The 12056-nt window shown below is 37.6% G+C and overlaps 1 long non-coding RNA gene and 1 pseudogene across 1 annotated transcript; one reads left to right on the top strand and one right to left on the bottom strand.

The window, feature by feature from the left end:
* Window positions 1-2746: 2746 nt before the first annotated feature.
* LOC120571097 lies at window positions 2747-5404 on the top strand. The gene is made up of 4 exons (XR_005641188.1): window positions 2747-3417; window positions 3656-4391; window positions 4610-4828; window positions 5156-5404. It is a non-coding gene; the product is annotated as an uncharacterized LOC120571097 (long non-coding RNA).
* Window positions 5405-7281: 1877 nt separating this feature from the next.
* Window positions 7282-9716, bottom strand: LOC120571010 (annotated as a pseudogene).
* Between the last annotated feature and the right edge of the window lie 2340 nt (window positions 9717-12056).

The following is a 12056-nucleotide window of genomic DNA, read 5'->3' as shown; positions in this document are numbered from 1 at the left end:
GATTATTTCTCTGTGGTAACAATGCTTTTTGGCAATAAATCTTATACCGTTGGAAAGCCTGTTTAGTTCTCTTTCAAATGGTGCCCCATTTGTAAGGAACATGCATTTGTGGGATGAGCAGCAGAGCGGAGTATGTGGGTTGCGCCCATGAATCTTCTCTGCCAATGCCAAACAGCTTATTCTGCCATTAACTCGTTTGAAGAAAGAAGACATATTGGCAATTTAACAATTTATTAATTTCACAAACCGGAGCCTCAGTAGTGTGTGGAAGAACCATACACAGACACAACAGCCTGGCACCTCCTCCTCATGCCTGGTCACGCACTGCTGTGGGATGGCATCCCATTCTTCAACCAGCATTTGTCGCAAGTCAGCCAACGTGGTTGTGTGTTGATCCCACAAGTGTTCATTGGGGTTGAGGTCAGCACTGCTGGCATCCTCTCCACTCCCACATTGTGGAGGTAGTCTCTGATAAACCCCGTCCTGTGGGGACGAGCGTTGTCATCTAGGAGGATAGAGTTCGGTCCCAGACTGTGGACATATGGGATTGCCACTGGTTGCAGAATCTCATCTCTATATCTCTCTGCATTGAGATTGCCTCCAATGATGACAAGCCTCGTTTTTTTTATATCTAAAATCAGAGATGGCAAAAGTACTCACTTCCCGTACTTAAGTAGAAGTACAGATACTTGTGTTAAAAAACACTCTGGTAAAAGTAGAAGTACTGATTTAACTTCTTTACTTAAGTAAAAGTAACAAAGTACAGGCTTTGAAATGTACTTAAAGTATCAAAGTAAAAGTAGCCTTGCGAATGACAACCACTTTTTATGCAAAGCTACCTGGACCACACACGTTACAAGATATGAGATGTGAGTAGCAAGATATGAATTCAATGATCCAGTTTCTCTTTTTTAATCGTCCCCTTAACATTTAAAGGAATCGACATGCATGTGTGTGTGCTCAAATATAGAAAGAAAATAAAGGATACAATATGAATTACTAAACAGATTAATTAAGAAGTTCCCCATACTTTTAGAGTTACACAGCACATTGGCCAGGAGTCATACTTGATGCCTCCTAGCCTATCTCAAACATCTCTCTCAGATAAGGCCAGGGATGATTGGGAATGTCTTGCTGCTTGTCTGCCTAATCTCTGGGATCTCTGTTTTCTTCATTTTCAATCATGTCGCCGTCCATACTACTAGTGCTAACGTTACCGCCATCATGCTGCAATTATTTGCCGCAAATGAATGCAGAATGCGGCCGAATCTGTTGAGTCGTCTTGTAGTGGTGCGTTACATGCAACGTAGCCTACAGTATATTCCCATCCAATTAGATTGAATTCGGTATTGATCACGTGAAAAATAATAACGGTAACTCCAGTGAAATTATTTGAAACTTGCTAGTGAGGACTAGATTAGGACCGTATTTAAAGCTGATGCTGGTTTCAATTTTGGAGAGAAAGGGGAGATTAGATATACAGTAGGTCTATAGTTGGCTAAGACCTCAGGATCGAGGGTGTTTTTTTTTAGAAGAGGTTTTATCACAGCTACTTTAAATGACTGCGGTACATAACCTGTTAATAAAGAAATATTGATCATATCTAGTAATGAAGTGTTAACCATGGGTAACGCTTCTTTAAGTAGCCTCATTGGGATGGGGTCTAAGAGACAGGTAGATGGCTTAGCTGAATAGACCTTTAACATTAATTGTTGGTCTTGTTGTTCTTTCTAGCAGTCCTGCGTTTTAAAGGTGAACTGTTAGAGGTTGAGGGCAAGAGGTGATGAAAGTATCTCCTAATTGTTATAATTTTATCATTAAAGAAGCTCATGAAGTCATCACTACTCAGAGCTAGAGGAATAGATGGCTCAGTAGAGCTGTGACTATCTGTCAGCCTGGCTACAGTGCTGAAAAGAAACCTTGGGTTGTTCTTATTTTCTTCTATTAGTGATGAGTAATAGTCTGATCTGGCATTTCTGAGGGCCTTCCTATAGGTTTTCAGACTGTCTTGCCAATCTAAACAATATTCTTCCACTTTGGTGGAACGCCATTTATTTTCAAATGTTCGCAATATTTTTTTTAATTTGCAAGTTTGGGAGTTATACCAAGGTGCTAATTTCCTTTGCTTCATCATCTTCTTTTTGAGGGGAGCAACAGAGTCTAAAGTTGTCCGTAGGCAGGCCGTAGCTACGGTGGCCGAGAAGGTTCACACAAATACAAAAGCTACAACACAAATACAAAAGCTACAACACAAATACAAAAGCTACAACACAAATACAAAAGCTACAACACAAATACAAAAGCTACAACACAAATACAAAAGCTACAACACAAATACAAAAGCTACAACACAAATACAAAAGCCACAACACACACGCAAAAGCGACAACACAAATGCAAAAGCGACAACACAAACGCAAAAGCGACAACACAAACGCAAAAGCGACAACACAAACGCAAAAGCCACAACACAAACGCAAAAGCCACAACACAAATACATAAGCTACAACACAAATACAAAAGCCACAACACAAACGCGACAACACAAATACATAAGCGACAACGGAAGTAGTTAGCTATGTGACAACGGAAGTAGCTAAGTGACAACGGAAGTGAACGTGTTGTTGATAAACGGAGCCGGAGGATGAGCAGAAGGAGAAGTTCTTGTATGTTTTAGAAGTAAGTGAAACTTACTTCCCTTGCTAATTATGATTACTGTTGCTATGTGATTGTCACAAATAAGCAATGTTGTTCGATATATTTGTATTTTCACATGTATGTACTCTGCCATTTAGGCTACGAAGCTACAGCTATCTAACATTAGCTAGCTAACATTTAACTAGATAGCTATAACTTCGTAACGTCTTTTAACGCTATGTTTAAAGTCTAGCTATAGTTTGTCACGTTTAGTGAAGCTGTTTAAACACATATATATAAATATATCCCACTGTCACGAACTTGTTAACCGTATGTGTGCGTGTGTGGTTATGGTTGCGGTAAACAGATGTTTAAAGTGAATGCTAATTGTGTTCCCTTTAATATGCTGCCTATTACAGTATTAGGGGCGTAATGTGTCATACATACACGGTTGGTGTGAATGAAATAAAGCCAGAATTTTAACCATGACCTTGCTTCGTGTTTACTACTGGAGGGAGATAATGAATCACTAACTATATGAGTCCGTGTATGCACCAGTACAAATGTATTAAGGGATCAACTTTGTGTAGAAGAGTATTTACATTACCATCCCACAAGTTTGAGAACATGTGCCTTGGTTGTAGTCTAAAACTTTGCTTTCCTTGGTCTTTTAACAGGTTATGTTTTGTCCATTTTGTGGAGTGAACCTTCAACATGTTCTGTCATATTGTGGGAAATGTGGCAGAAACGTTCAGTTTTTACGGAGTCTTCAAGATGAAGGTATGCTATGTTTAGTTCTGACATGTACTGTAATTAGATACTGGATTGCTTTGTTATTTGACAAATGAAGATTAGAATCACAAGTTAACCACTTAAGGAAATTGTAATTAATGTAATTCACTTTGAGTATCTTTTACTCTGTACTGTTTCTTCAATGCTAAGTAGAAGTTAAAACACGGTACATTAATGCAGTGCATCTAATAATCTTAAATATAATGTCCTCATTCCTACCCATCAGGTCCTGAAGCTACAATGGCAGATGAACTTATTCAGAAGGATTTCACAGAAGGCCATAGTTATGAAGTAATAATGGACTTACTGGCAACCAAGCACAACATTTCATTGAGTCTTAGCACTTTAAAAAGAAGACTACAGGATGCAGGCCTGACCCGGAGGACTAACTACACTCCGGTTGCAACTGTGCAGGCAGCTATATCTGAGGAACTTAAGGGATCAGGCCAGCTCTTAGGATACCGAGCAATGTGTCAGACTCTGAGACAGAAGTACTCTCTTATAGTCAGAAGAGATGATGTGATGCGCCTAATGGGAGAACTGGATCCGTCCGGAAAAGAAAATCGCTCTAGACGCAGATTCGTCCGGAGAGCATACCACTCAATGGGACCCAATGACGTCTGGCATGTTGATGGCTATGATAAATTGAAACCTTTTGGGATTGCAATTAGTGGCTGTATCGATGGATTTTCTAGAAAAATCATGTGGCTGAAATGTGGAAAGTCTAACAATGACCCTGGCATAATTGCTCAAAATTACATGCAGTGTGTAGCTGAGTTTGGAATTATTCCAATGCGTCTCCGCACAGACTGCGGCACAGAAAATGGACTGATGGCATCACTTCACTGTTCCCTGAGATCAGAGCATGCAGACGAGTTTGCAGGAGCCAAAAGCCACATGTACGGCACTTCAACATCCAACCAGCGCATTGAAAGCTGGTGATCCTACTTTCGGAAACAAAGGTTTTTGTCTCATACATTAAATTCTTCATTGATTTATGCTCTACTACATTTGTGTATTTACTGTATGTTTTACTGATCTAGGCAATACTCACTCCTGCTTGGTGGGTGCCTCATGTTGGCTGTTGTATTTCCTTAGTGTCAGCTTGAGACTATTTTCTTTCTACATTTTTCTAATATCTACAACATTATAGTGTGTTAATGTGTGTATTCTTAACTAGGAGTCAATTTTGGATGGATCTGTTCAGTGACTTGAGGGAGAGGCATCTCTTCAATGGCAGCTATCAACACATAAGTTTGGTGCGATACTGCTTCTTGGGTGTCCTGCAGAACGAACTGGATGAATACAAGCAATTGTGGAACACTCACACTATTCGTCCAGTTCGCCAATCCCAATGCCCATCTGGTAAACCAGAGGCTATGTACAATGTGCCTCACAGGTGAGTATTGCATCACCAAAAAGAAACCTAATAAGGTAACACTTTATTTGAACTATAGTTCATGGTGGATTCATGGATAGATGGTACAATAACATTGCACATCAAACATCTAGCTGTCACAAAAATACACACATGCTTCAAGCATTGGTCAAATATGTAGTTGTGACTTATTTTAACTCATGATCATGTTGACTTAGTATCTTTTTGTGTCTCTGCATCATTGTCCTATGAGAAGTACGTGACTAAAATAATGAACATAACTCAAATAAATTTGAAAGAAAACTGTTAGTGAGTGATTCTGGATTTTTTTTTTGTACATGCTCCTAGATTTAATGGAAGGAATTGTGGATTCCCAGCATCTACACAAACCCTGAGCCAGTTTGACAGCCTCATGCCAGCGCCAGCAACTCCTGGTGGAGAGGATGAACAGCAAACTCGCTTTGAAGAACTGCAGAGACAAAGTGGTTTGACATCTCCTCTACAATGGGAATCTGCTGTAGAGAACTACATCACCCTGAAGAACATGGCTGATCTTTAATGTACAGTTGCGCTAAAAGTTTATGAACCCATGCTAAAGTTGACTAAAAAGAGGAATAAAAATATAATCTTTTGGAAATTTATCTTAATTAAAAAAAATTGGGAAAAATCCAACCTTTAAGGACACCAATTTTCTTTGTTAATGGATATGTATTGTAAATAAATAAATGTTCTTCCTTAAAATGCAGGGGTCATAAGTACACTGGGGTAATGTACAGGGTGTGTATACTACTGTATTTTAAGGAAGAACTTTAATTTATTTATAATACATTATTCATGCAGAAAGAAAATTGGTGTCCTTAAATGTTGGATTTTTCCCATTTTTGTTTTTTAAATGAAGAAATAAAGATAAATTTACAAGATTTTTTTATTCCTATTTTTAGTCAACTTCAGCATGGTTTCATAAATGTGTAAGCACAACTGTAGCTTTTTTCCAAAGGTGGGACCAAGTCAGTTTTGTAAAGTGCAAGTAAGTCTTAAGTCTTTGCAGTGAAGTACCTTGTCCAGACAGGCAAATCCCAAATCATACCTTTGTATTTTGAGTCATTAACATGTCATATTGAAATCTTCAAATGTAGAAAACATATCAATACATAATAAATTTAATTTGCACAAATCATGAATGTCTTTTTAAAAAGTTTTACCTCGTGCTACTAACCTTAACACTGTACTTCTGATTTTCACAATAAAAAGACTAAATGAAATTGCCTCTAATTCTGTAATTTTAAAATTAAGTTTTACATATTGCAATCCGTTCTTCATGCTTCTCTCCAACATATGCTATCTGGCCTGCAGTCTGTCAGATTGGCTAAAGTGGATCTGGGAAATGATGCGTTCATGAAGTATCTGGGAATAAATAGCATTAGTTGATTCACAAAATGATTTTTTTATTTGTACAAATGGTAATATACAAATGTTAATATACAGTCTATAAACAAACCCTTTTAAATGGCTTTAAATACAGTGTGAACAAGAGTCCACAATCTAATTTCTATTTATTTACTTATTTTATTTTTAATAGAAACAATGTTTACCATCAAAGCGGCTAAATGTACATAACATGCAAGGTATACAGCGTAGTTACACAGAGAAAAAAAATAAAATATCACAATGTTTGTGACCAAATGCATCGATGTCTATTTTGCAGCAATATTGTAGGGTTGACAATTGGGGCTTTCACAAATAAGACCATGACCGTTTTGATAAATAATCAACAGTAATGTGGGCAAATGCAAATAATGCAGCCTTTAAAAACAAGGAAAAGACTAAACTTGTGTCATATCACGATAAACACCAAAAATTTAAGACAATATCTAGTCTTGTATATCTAAAGTATGTCAATATAATATTGATATATTTTCCAGCCCTAACAGCCATGTTTCATAAATGACACTACTTCTGACATTTAAGTGGTGATGTGTTATTTAACCAAACTACACAACAAACATAACAATTTGAAAAACTGGCACAAACATTTGGCCACTACTATTAATGCAAACAAAAATCTTTTAATTTATCTGCAACTTTTACCACATAGGTAATTCAATGACAATGGTTCAAGGGGCTGACAGGTGATAACTGTCTAAATGCATCCAAAGCCAGGGGAATTCTTAATCCCAAAGCTCATTTTTGCCTTAAAGGTGTTGTAGTTTTCCAGGAGTGGCAACATTAAAGTATTGGCACATGTATTTGCCATAGGGAGCGTTGAACTGGCCAGGAAGTGAAGGCGTGGCTGAGGTTCCATACCAGCAGGAGGTATGCATGGCACACCTGTAGCAAACATGAAGACCTCCTCCAGGGTTACTTCACTTTGACTTTCTAAAAGTAGAAAGCAATTAGAATGAACAACATCCACAACAACTCTGGAACTGTTTATTATAATTTCTGTGGATAAAATAACACAATTAAAAGAAAATTCACCAACCTTCACAATCAAGAAGGTAGTCTGCCCAGAAAGATAGTGTTTTTTCCTCCTGTAGCCTCTTGTTGCTTCCACGCAGACTTAGCTCTGGTCAGAAGATATTTTCAATGTCCGTAGCAGATAACTTTTTATCTGACAGGCAGAGAACAGGTGTCAGGACTTCAGGATGCTGCTGCAGCACTGTTAACACCTGCAAGCTGGAAAGCCCATCCTTGAATCTGAAATACAACAACAGGTTACCAGAAAATTGGAATGTGCACTACATAGCAGCAAGACAGCAACACCATATTTTTTTTTAAACAGTAACAAAAAAACATACCTTTCGATTGCACTGTGGTTTCTGTCAATGATGTACCACCTGAGGTACTCCTTTACAATCGACTGCTTTTCCTCCACTGACCTTACATGTTTGAAGCACCCTGCTGTCTGCAACATGGTGCTGTTCTGTATCATTAGGTCTCGCAGGGTCTCCAATGAGGATGCATTGTGTATCTAAAAAAATATATGATGAACTTAACTCATTTGAAATTTAAAAAGTAATTATATAATAGTCATATCAGAAAACTACCTTGAAATAAGTTGACAAAACTGCACCCTTCACTAACCAACAACCTTTGCTAGAATTTTACACCCTCATACCTTTCGTAACACTTTCCCTATTTCCTCATCTGTAATGTCTCCTATAGATGAGTTGAAACTGGACTGCCTTGAGATGTAGCTGACCAGATCCTTTGAGAGGAAATTTGGACCAGGTCCTCCATGTACTATGGATACAGCAATCATCTTTCCTGCCAAACTATATTCATCCTCTCTGATTGCTGCTTATGAAAATACATAGTAATCATGTTAAATCAGTTTTTTTATGTTAAACAAGAATTGCATGGTTAATGATGTAGTTCCTTTAAAACACTCCACACAAAACAGTACCTGTTGAGTTGTAGACAAGGTAGCGGCTCTCTGCAGGTCCATCAAATATGGGTCGTTTGTTCAGGCTTTTCATCAGGAGTGAGAGGAATTCTCTTTTTGGGCCACCTGTATCAATACCTTCCTCAAACATGCCTGCATCATCAGAAAACTTTACTAGGAGGTCCTTCTTTTCAGAGAATGTTCCTCTTTTGAATACTCTGACGGCACCATCCCAGATGTCAGAGCGGCAAATGTGAAATCTGCTGACTGCATGGCGATCAATCTGGAGTGCCAGGTTTGCAATCACTTCTGAAATGGATCTCTGTTCTATCCTACCAACAAATAGATGATGATGAATGTAATGATGATGATGATACTTGGTGGAAGACACATTTAACCAGAAAAAACAACAGTTGTAGTAAGGGTGACTTGATTTCTTACTCTGGATCCTCTGAAATATCATGAGTGACAGCATCACTGTCTCCGGAGGTCTCTGAATCCTCTACTATAATGGGTGCATACAGTTCTGTGTATTTTCTGAAAAATTAAGAAACATTTACATTGTTCTTGTCTCCAAATGAATCAATCAATCTCCAAATTTAGAGAGGAAAGCATCATACCTGTAACATGTAGTTTCCAATGCACTTCCTGATGTTCCTGGGCAGTCTTCTGCTTCGGAAAGTAAGATCTGCATGACAAACAAGTTATTGGACTTGTGAGTAGAAGGGCTTAAATATAAAAAGGTAGGGGTATCAGATGTCCTATTTATAAAGAAAGGCACTACTCTTACAATTATCATTTTGGGTCTCTAAGTCAGTGTCACATATTACTTTATGTAATTTAGTTAGCTACAGAATATTTAAAAGACAAAGCTACAAACACACATCTCTGCCACTTTAATAAAAAACACTCTAAGGGAACTAAATAGTAGTTTCTAGTTTTTAATATCTCTACACATATAGGAGCCACATATTACCATAGTTACTGGTACTGGTCAAGATTGGTTTAAATAGCTGAAAGTAAAAAAACAAACAAATTACAGCTGCACTTCAGTTTTGTTGGAAAAAACCAAAAATAATAAAAATATGTGTTATTTTCTTGTGGAAAAAAACACCCCCACAAAAAAAAAAAAAAAGGGAAAAACAACCCCCCCCCGGCGCCCCGTCATGAAAGCAGGTACAACATGGCAAATGTTACACTTACTACTGTATCAGCTGAATTGAATTCAGCAGCACTTCTGCTTGTAATGATCACCTCTGAATCAGACGAGTCTGAGTTGAATTGCTCAGCTGTGAAATACAAGATTAGACAATGAACAATGGGAAAATGTACTTATACTAATCAATTTAAGAGAGCTTTTTTTCTTTGGTTATTGATATCAGAATTACTTACAATTAGTAAGGAAATCTTCCACCGTACAAATGTACAATGTGAGGCGTTGCCAAGCCTTCCCAACAGCATCCTTGTAGAGTTTCAGAGAGAAGGCTGTTTCTGTCCCGGGAATATTTATTACCTTTGTACCATCAGGGTAGAGCAGAAGGTAGGGACCAGCCTCTGAATTTTTGTTAAAATCTTTCATTTTCTGTACGGCTGCTTTGCGCAATTGCTCTGCATCCGACCCTGGTTGCACTACAAGGGGTAGTACCATTCCTCTGACAGGTTTCAGCACTCCATCCTTTATGCGCATAATACCAACTGAAATCTACAGAGAAACATAGAAGTAGGTTCATTGACACATAGCAAATATGACATAATGGACTACCAGCTGAACTGAAGTTACCTTCACACTGCTGTCTTTCAGTGGTTCTTTTTTCTTTTTGAAACATGATTGTCTCTCTTTCTCTTTAAAACTTCGAAAATTCAGGAATGTAGCCAGTGCACTATTTCCTGTGCTTCCAGTTCCTGCTTCAAACAGAATCCAATCAGTTTGAGTCATTTTTTTATTTTTTATAAAAAAAAAGTTAAACGTCTCTGATGTCAGCTTGTTAAATGTGAATATGTTCTAGTTTCTTCTCTCCTATGTGACAGTAAACTGAATATCTTTGAGTTGGGGACAAAAGACATTTGAGAACATTCTCTTTGGCTTTGGGAAACACTGATCCACATTTTACAAACCAAACTACTAATCCATTCATCCAGACAATAACTCACACATTAATCAATAATGAAAAAAATTGTTAGTTGCAGCCTTTCACTCATTGAGTATAGAGGATGAATAAAAATGATGGAATCTCTGAATAGTTACCTTCACTTGTGCCAGGCTTAGCAGAATCATGCAGAAATGTGATGTTCTTGCCACATGAACTGCAGAATGCTGTTTCTGCATGTAGGTTGAATCCACAAAAAGGACAATACATACTGTAGTTATCTGTAATAAAACAAATAGTGTCATTAGGTGAGCATTAGGAATGTAAACATTAAATAAATAAACAATTTACCAAACATTAACGTTATATTGTATTTGTTTAAGTGCTATGCTTCATGTACCACATAACCATAAGCAAGTGCAGAACATTGAACAATGTTAACCTTCCTAGTGAAGTGAGTGTGCGCACACACACGCAGGATGGATATATTAACAAGTAATGCTAGTTGATAGTTAAACGTAGGACTCGCGCGTTAAGGTTAAAAGACGCGGGGCGCCATTTAGTTAACGTTAGTTAAATGCTAGCTGTAGCTTCGTAGCCTAAATGGCCGAGATACGCTTAACAAGTTACAATAATATAGTATTTGTGTGATTTAGCTAAACAGCTTCACTAAACGTGACAAACTATAGACTTTAAACATAGCATTCGGCGGTTAAAGAGCGTTCTGAAATCGTAGCCTAAATGGCAGAGTACATACATGTGAAAATACAAATATATTGAACAACATTGCTTATTTGTGACAATCACATAGCAACAGTAATCATAATTAGCAAGTAATCATGTTTCACTTACTTCTCAAACATACAAGAACTTCTCCTTCTGCTCATCCTCCGACAATTGCCTCCGGCTCCGTTTGTCAACAACACGTTCACTTCCGTTGTCACTTAGCTAGCTACTTCCGTTGTTGCTTATGTATTTGTGTTGTCGCCTTTGCGTTTGTGTTGTGGCTGTTGTATTTGTGTTGTAGCTTTTGTATTTGTGTTGTAGCTTTTGTATTTGTGTTGTAGCTTTTGTATTTGTGTTGTAGCTTTTGTATTTGTGTTGTAGCTTTTGCGTTTGTGTTGTCGCCTTTGCGTTTGTGTTGTGGCTGTTGTATTTGTGTTGTAGCTTTTGTATTTGTGTTGTAGCTTTTGTATTTTTGTTGTAGCTTTTGCGTTTGTGTTGTGGCTTTTGTATTTGTGTTGTAGCTTTTGCGTTTGTGTTGTAGCTTTTGCGTTTGTGTTGTAGCTTTTGCGTTTGTGTTGTGGCTTTTGTATTTGTGTTGTAGCTTTTGTATTTGTGTGAACCTTCTCGGCCACCGTACGTAGCACCGTCTACAAAATTATCAATTTGGGAGGGACTAAAGTTAACATAAAGGTCCTCTATTATATTAAAGCACGATGTTGAGTTAAATGCTATTGGAATATCTTCCTTAAATTTAGCTAAAGTAATGTCAGATAGGCATCTAGTGTAGAAGCTTTTATCTAATTTCATATAGTCGGATAGTAAGAATTTGAAAATTATAAAAAAAAATGGTCTGATAATAAAGGATTCTGCAGAAATACTATTAAATCTTTAATTTTGATGCCATATGCCAGCACAAGGTCGAGGGTGTGGTTAAAACAGTGAGTGGCCTCATGCACACTCTGACTGAAACCAATTGAATCTAGTAGTGAGTTGAAAGCAATACTAAGGCTATTGCTGTCAACGTCCACATGGGTATTAAAATCACCTACAA

This window comes from Perca fluviatilis, chromosome 13 (assembly GCF_010015445.1).
Source record: "Perca fluviatilis chromosome 13, GENO_Pfluv_1.0, whole genome shotgun sequence".
Classification (NCBI taxonomy): Eukaryota; Metazoa; Chordata; class Actinopteri; order Perciformes; family Percidae; genus Perca; species Perca fluviatilis.
The sequence above is the reverse complement of the archived record's forward strand: the minus strand, read 5'-3'. Positions and strand labels throughout refer to the sequence as shown.